This window comes from Eschrichtius robustus, chromosome 6 (assembly GCF_028021215.1).
Source record: "Eschrichtius robustus isolate mEscRob2 chromosome 6, mEscRob2.pri, whole genome shotgun sequence".
NCBI lineage: Eukaryota > Metazoa > Chordata > Mammalia > Artiodactyla > Eschrichtiidae > Eschrichtius > Eschrichtius robustus.
In genome coordinates this window covers 127526016-127532970 of record NC_090829.1, presented here as the reverse complement: position 1 = coordinate 127532970, position 6955 = coordinate 127526016, and the positions used below count along the sequence as shown (strand labels likewise).

The 6955-nt window shown below is 39.5% G+C and overlaps 1 non-coding gene across 1 annotated transcript; it reads right to left on the bottom strand.

The window, feature by feature from the left end:
- Window positions 1–5018: 5018 nt before the first annotated feature.
- Window positions 5019–5125, bottom strand: LOC137766901 (U6 spliceosomal RNA). The gene has a single exon (XR_011074429.1). It is a non-coding gene; the product is annotated as a U6 spliceosomal RNA (small nuclear RNA).
- Between the last annotated feature and the right edge of the window lie 1830 nt (window positions 5126–6955).

Sequence of the window (6955 nt, the reverse complement as noted above, 5' to 3'; positions counted from 1 at the left end):
AAATCAATTTGTATCATCAACTGGGGTAACTGCAAAACTATCCGAGGCCCTTCCCTCAAATACAAGAGCAAAATATCAAGGGTTGAATCCCACGAATGTGTTTTCTGGTAACCCTGTTGGGCATTCAGGTTTGGAAACCACTGAATGAACCTATCTTTTGGAAATAAAAATACATTAAAAAACATCTTAAACAACCCCCCCCCCAAGCCTTAAATAAAGTATGTCTGGTTATAATACAAAAGAGCCACCAGGTGGCAGAAGAACTCCATTCTTGTAAGCTTCTCGGTGGCTTCCTTATTTCACCTTCCCTATTCCTCCATTTAATTTTCTTTCTTCTTCTTTTTTTTTTCTTGGCTTGTTGGCTTGAAATATATAGGATTAAGTTCCTTAAAAAGATTGATGCTAACCTTCTAAATAGATTTCAATATTAAGAATGCCTTTCCTTATCGAGAAGAAAAATACCTCGAGTATTATGTTAGTGAACTGAATTAATTCTGAATTAATGTTATTAAAATTTTTTTTTGGTTTTCGATTGAAGCAAAATGTGTTAACTGAATAACACTAAATATTAGGAGGTCAAATAACCATAAAAAACTTTTTTATGTGTTTAATAAGCAAGTTTTGAGGCACAGGTTTTATAGACATTATTGACATATATTGTATATGCTAAATTTATTCTTAAGGAAAATTTTAATTTTTGTTTTTGCAAAATTAAAAGCTCTAATGGTAGTTTTATACACTGAATTCTCATGAGAACTGTGTCCTGGACTTTGAAGAGTCAAAGCTATTGGTTCACATAGATCTTGTATAAATCTGGGTTCCACTTCTTCGGAGATTGACCTTGAGCAAGTTTCTTAGTACTTCTCAGCTTCCGCTATAAAAGTGGGGTAATGATGCCTATTCTATAAGGTTGCTGTGGAGAGTCAGTGATGACACAAGCAAGTGCTTTATACATACAAAACTAGGTAAATAAAGTAAATAAAAAAATTCCTCCCTCTATTCTAATTTTTTCTAATGGCAATTACTACTTGTGCTTTAATGCAAGATAGAAGGCTAAAATACACATGTAGCTGGCAGAATCATAATCTAGTTCAGATGTTAAAAAACATCACGCTGTAAAAAGACTTCAGAGTTGGAAACCTGTGTTCACTGTTCTGAATCTCTCCACTTCCTGTTAGGAAACATGATATTCTTTTTTTTTTTTTTTTTTTGATTTTGAAAAATAAAGATTTATTTTGAATGGGCAGGTGAGGGAGGAAGGCAGAAAGCTATAGTTTTTAGTACTTTGGGACTCCAAAGGTTATAATTTGGCCCCCCCAGAAGCTTCTTGGAGGTGGGAAGCATGGACCTCTAATCCACTGAAGGAAATCAGAATATATCACCTTAAATATGCCTCTTTGACATAAAAATTATTTTTAGCTGAAGGCAATTAAGAAACAGCAAACACAGAAAAATTCCCCCCTTTTGGCCTAAAAGCAGGATATAAATTCTTTTACTAGAGACAGAAACATGATATTCTTTGAAGTGCATTTTTTGGCTTCATGAGTTGTAATTATTCATATACTGTATAAAGTATATAATAACTTATGCCCTATGGTGTTATTCAACATTGTAGAGAAAGGAGAATAAAGAATGTGTTTTATCAGCAGGCAAGGATCGTCCTCTTTATCCTTTATCCTCTTTACCCTCACATGTAATTTACTAAAGAGCTGACAAAATCACGGCACAGGCTGCCTCTCACCCTATTCGTCTGCAGACAGTGAAGGGACTAACTCTGAGGCTGTGCTTTCTAACTGGGCCCATGTCAGAAATCTGATGAGGTTATATAGAGTCTTCATTTCTATACTGTGAAAGAATGAGGTTGCTTATAAAAAGGAGGCAGGCATAAAGGCATGTGCTTTGGACAAAGCCCCTGGCAAAGATGCTGCGAGAGTGCTTAGCAACCCAATATTCGAGCACCGAAAATGCGTCAGATTTCTCTTTCATTTGGCCGCAAGGAAGAAATGGAAACATTAAAGAAAAGGTCTGAAAAAAAAAGGCACTGGGGGGAAACATAGGGAGTTTGTGTTGCTGATGAAAGGGCCACCTATATCAGGGGTCCCCAACCCCCGGGCCACGGACCGGTAGTGGTCCGCGGCCTGTTAGGAACCGGGCCGCAGAGCAGGAGGGGGTGAGCAGCGGGTGAGCAAGCGAAGCTTTATCTGCTTCTCCCCATCGCTCACATTACCGCCTGAACCACCCCCACCACCCCCGTCCGTGGAAAAATTGTCTTCCACGAAACCGGTCCCTGGTGCCAAAAAGGTTGGGGACCGCTGATCTATATGAAGTAGATGATATATATTTGCATTTGATATATAGATTTAATTTTAAGTAATTTTGTAATAAATACCTTTAATTCTAAGAATTGAAAACCTTGAGAGGAATTCAAATGTATATTTAATTTTATTCCAACAGCCTGATGGTCTTGAAAATTCTAGGTTTTAAAAATCTATTTGATGACTTTGAGAAGCAGGGAGAAGTACTTTCAGAAGAACTTGAATGGGGGAGAGGAGACCCTGCATTTCACTGGGTACCTCTTTCTTCATAAATGTCAACTATGTCCTGTAATTACTGTCTTCTCCCTCTTCTCGGCTAGTTAGCAATCATGAAAATGGAAATTACCTTAGCAGTGTATTCAGAGTATGTCCTAAATGTGATTGAACAAAGATTTCAATATTCCCAAGGCAGAAGAGCCAATGTCTTTGTTTCTGCAGTTGAAAAGTCTGGAATAATCTCCCCAACGTCCAGTGTGGAAATTCTTCCTGTCCTCAAGGTCTCTGTCATGAGATACCTCCATGATGTTTTTCCTGACTCTCTGAGTTAAAATACTCTTTCCCTTCCCTACACTCACATAGCCATTATTTTATCAAGTGGTAATGGTTTCCCCAAACACAACAGGTGGCCCCAGTGTGGCTCTCCCAACTTCTGACATTGGCAGTGGCTACTGGTCTGGAATTTTTCTCAATTCCCAACAACAGAGAAAATCAAAAGCAGTTTTCTTTTCTTTTCTTTTCTTTTTTTTTATTGTGGTAAAATATACCATGTAAACCATTTTAAGTGGTCGATTCTGTGGCATTAAGTGCATTCTCAATGCTGTGTGACATCACCACTCCATATTTTTGTGTGTGGAATTTTTAGGGTTGTCTACATGTCATCTGTGAATGGAGATTGGATTTACTTCTTCCTTTCCAATTTGGATGATTTTTATGTTTTGTCTTGCTTGATAGTTGTGGCTAGAACTTCTAATACTGTGTTGAATTGAAGCCAGAAACAAAAGGACAAATATTGTATGATTCCACTTATATGAGGACATAGAACAGCCATATTCATAAAGATAGAAAGTAGAAGAGTGTCCATGAGGGCTTTGGGGAGGGAGTAATGAGGAGTTATTGTTTAATGGGTATGGAGTTTCAGTTTGGGAAGATAAAAAAGTTCTGGAGATGGTATATGAGCTTTTGTCTTAGACTCTACTTTCAGAGGAAAATGGTTAATATATGATGCTCTTTTGCTAGTGGCTAGAAAACAAGGGTCTGGGAACCGAAGGGTAGAAGTAGGATTGGCTATTTTAAACATCATTCCCAGAGACTCACTTGGGGACCAGAGTTGTCCTCACAATCTTAGGCTCTTCCTGAATAGGAAGTGTGGTTCTTATGTATATAACACATCTATCGAGGATACAGTAAGTGTTCCACTGAATGAAGCTATACTACCCCAGTCACTGTTGGATCCTCATGTGAGAGGACCAGTAGGAAAAGACACAAGTTCTATACTCGTGGGGAACTTGAGTCTGATTATCACAAGGAGGGAGGACTACTGCTACCTAGTGGGATGGAGGAGGAGTAGCTCTGAGAGTTGGGAATACACTGAAGTGTCTTTCAGTGATTCTGTGGTCAGCAACAGCTATAAATAGGCAATTGAGCAACCTTGGCCCAACTAGGACAAGAAAAATAAAAGCTCAGGTTTCTAAGTGATGAAAGGCTAGGTCATTCCACCAGAAGAACAACCTAGAGCTGCCAATATGCTGCCCAAGGTTGAGAGAAATAGAAAAATGATGATACAGATTGATGGTGGTACCAGTTATGACTTCAGGCCGACTGCAACAGCAGAGATGGCTCCATCAGTCTGTTGTGTTAGGTCCTTGCAGACACTGTGGCTGGTCATAGCTTGAAGGGGACTCTAATATTTTGGACTTAAAGGAAGGCATGCCATGAACCGTAATGTTAGAGGGGGACTGTATTGGGCATAATTACCTTCTTTTTTTGTTTTTGTTTTTTTTTTTACACAAATCAATTACTTAGCAAATTTTTAATGAAATGCCCTATTGATTTACTTTTTGGTAAGTGCCGTGATGTCATAAATACAGTAATAGAAATTCCTAGACTTACATCATTGACCTGCTTGGAAGCCATCAATATTCCCTATTGTTGACCAAATAAAGCTCATATTTTCAGTCTAGAATTTTAGACCTTCCATGACCTGGGTCCAAGATACCATATAAAACTTAGGTTCTATTATTTTAAAACACGTAACTCAAACTCCAGTCAAATGTATACTCTTATGGTTTCTACACAGGACTTGCATATTCACACATCTGCACTTTTGCTTATGTTCTGCTCAGGATTACCCCTCTCCCCCATGCATTGTTGGAGCCTCTTCAAAGAAGCCTTAAGTCTTATTCAAATACAATATCCTGAAAGTTGACAAAGAATAGATTTCCCTAATCACAACACACATACAATTATTTATCATCATAGCTGAGAGACATTGTAGCTTGGAGTCTAAGAACATATATCAGGGGCTAGGATATCTGAATTCAAAGCCTAGCTGCATCATTTACTATCTGTGCCTCCCTTTCCTTATCTTTATTTATTTTTTAACATCTGTTTTGGAGTATAATTGCTTTACAATGGTGTGTTAGTTTCTGCTTCATAACAAAGTGAATCAGCTATACATAAACATATATCCCCATATCTCCTCCCCAAAATATGGAACGCTTCACGAATTTGCATGTCATCCTTGCTCAGGGGCCGTGCTAATCTTCTCTGTATCGTTCCAATTTTAGTATACGTGCTGCCGAAGCAAGCACGGGCATAATACCTTCTTTTACTCCATCTACTTCTGTGACCACCAGTCCTATGCAGGACTTGACTAATTGCACAGATGCCACCAGACAGAGTTTCTACCTTGTGTCTTTACTACATTCTTCTAACTTCCTACCAAGGGCTTCTGTGCTGCCTTGGCATTGACATCGTCTTGGGGAACCTGCTCAGCTCTTGCGTATGTGCAACCTGGGTGCTGGGGGAGATCATGCCCTAGGACACTCTTGCCCAATAGAGGATGCCAGCCAATTGATAAATTCTCTCTGCTTTTATCTGACTGTCCCGGGCAGGCAGTTCTAAACCATATTTCATGAGTCCTCAGAAAGTCCTGGGAGATCAAGCACCAACTTGATAAAGCAGTCTTTATTGAATTTCCCTCTTTCCCTGTTTTACTTCCGTCATCCTTCATTCCTACTCCCTAGGAGAATCGCTTCCCAAATAAAGTGTTGCACTGCCAACTTTGTCTCAGGATCTCCTCTCAGGGGAACAGGCTAGGCATAGCTGAATCATCTGGTGAGCTCATTTTGATGGGGCGGTGTTACCATTGGAGATGGGATGACAGAAGTAATATCCATCATGGTGGGTCTAATTTCATTAAGTAAAATATTGAAATTAAAAGGCTGTTATCAGGTCATAGGTGATCTGACTTTCAGTTTTCTCCAACAAACTCCCATTACACATTTAGTTTCCTTCATTTTGGGATTTCATCATTAGCAGTTGGTCCAGTGATTGATTGATTGAGTAGAATGATGTATAATTATGCTGAAGTTTAGAGGTGTGGTGTATATTTTGAAGGTATTGGGGTCCGAAGAATGAGTGGATACAGCTGTGGATCCGGAACTTCTCCCTGTAGGATGCCTGACGAGAGGAACGACAAACTCAAGGTTTAATGGCCAAAAAAGAAGTAGAGTGCATCTCATTATGGCAAAGTGTGAATTTATTAATCTCTCTTAATACAGGCTCATTGGTTAAACCAAAGGAAGGATTCCTTCTTTTTTCATGAATCTAATATTATTCAACTGTGTGCTCAGTGGAAAAGAAAGGAGAGAATGGGGGAAAGCGAGAGAGAAAGAAAGAGAGGGAAGGGAGAGAGAGGGGGAGAGAGAATTGATTCTGGAGAGTCAGGCTTCACCTGGGTCTGCTTACTATGAAAATTCAGAAAGGAGGAGGGAAAAGCAGAGTTTTCATGGAGTCTCTTTTAGGTACAATGTGCCCCTAACCATCTCCATTTCCTCTCTATGGAAGAGTTAATAAGGGGTGGGTCAAGGAGCAGAAGTGGGTGGGGAGAGAGATGGGAAGTGAGAGGACCAAAAACTCATCCTCCACTCCAGGCATAGATGATGATGTGAGATGAAGAGGAGGAGATGTATCCTTGGCTCCAAATATTAGCTGCATTTCCCCATGTGTTGGGGGAGTTTCACTCTGATCCCAAAATGCTTGATCTCCTGCTCCAGCTCAGAGTACCTGGTGTGTTTAGCAATTTCCTGAGCCTGGAAAATGTATCTAAGGCAGGTAATCAAACATTCAATAAGGGATTCTCAGCTGAAGGCAGAGAAGCCTGTGGTTCATTTATATGAGGACCTTGCTAGACCACAATAAAACAAGGTAAACAAGGTCCTCTGAGAGTCACCTGAGAATGCAATGCACGTAATCCTTCACCTGGACACTCTCCTACGTTAGTTATAGAAGTACAGTTTACATGAATGAGTACAAGATAAAAATGAGTCTATTGTAGCCTTTTCTTTTTTTTTTTTTTTTTTTGAGGTGGTGGGGGAAGCTTATGTTTGTGGGCATTTTGTCTGCAGAATCCTTTGAAC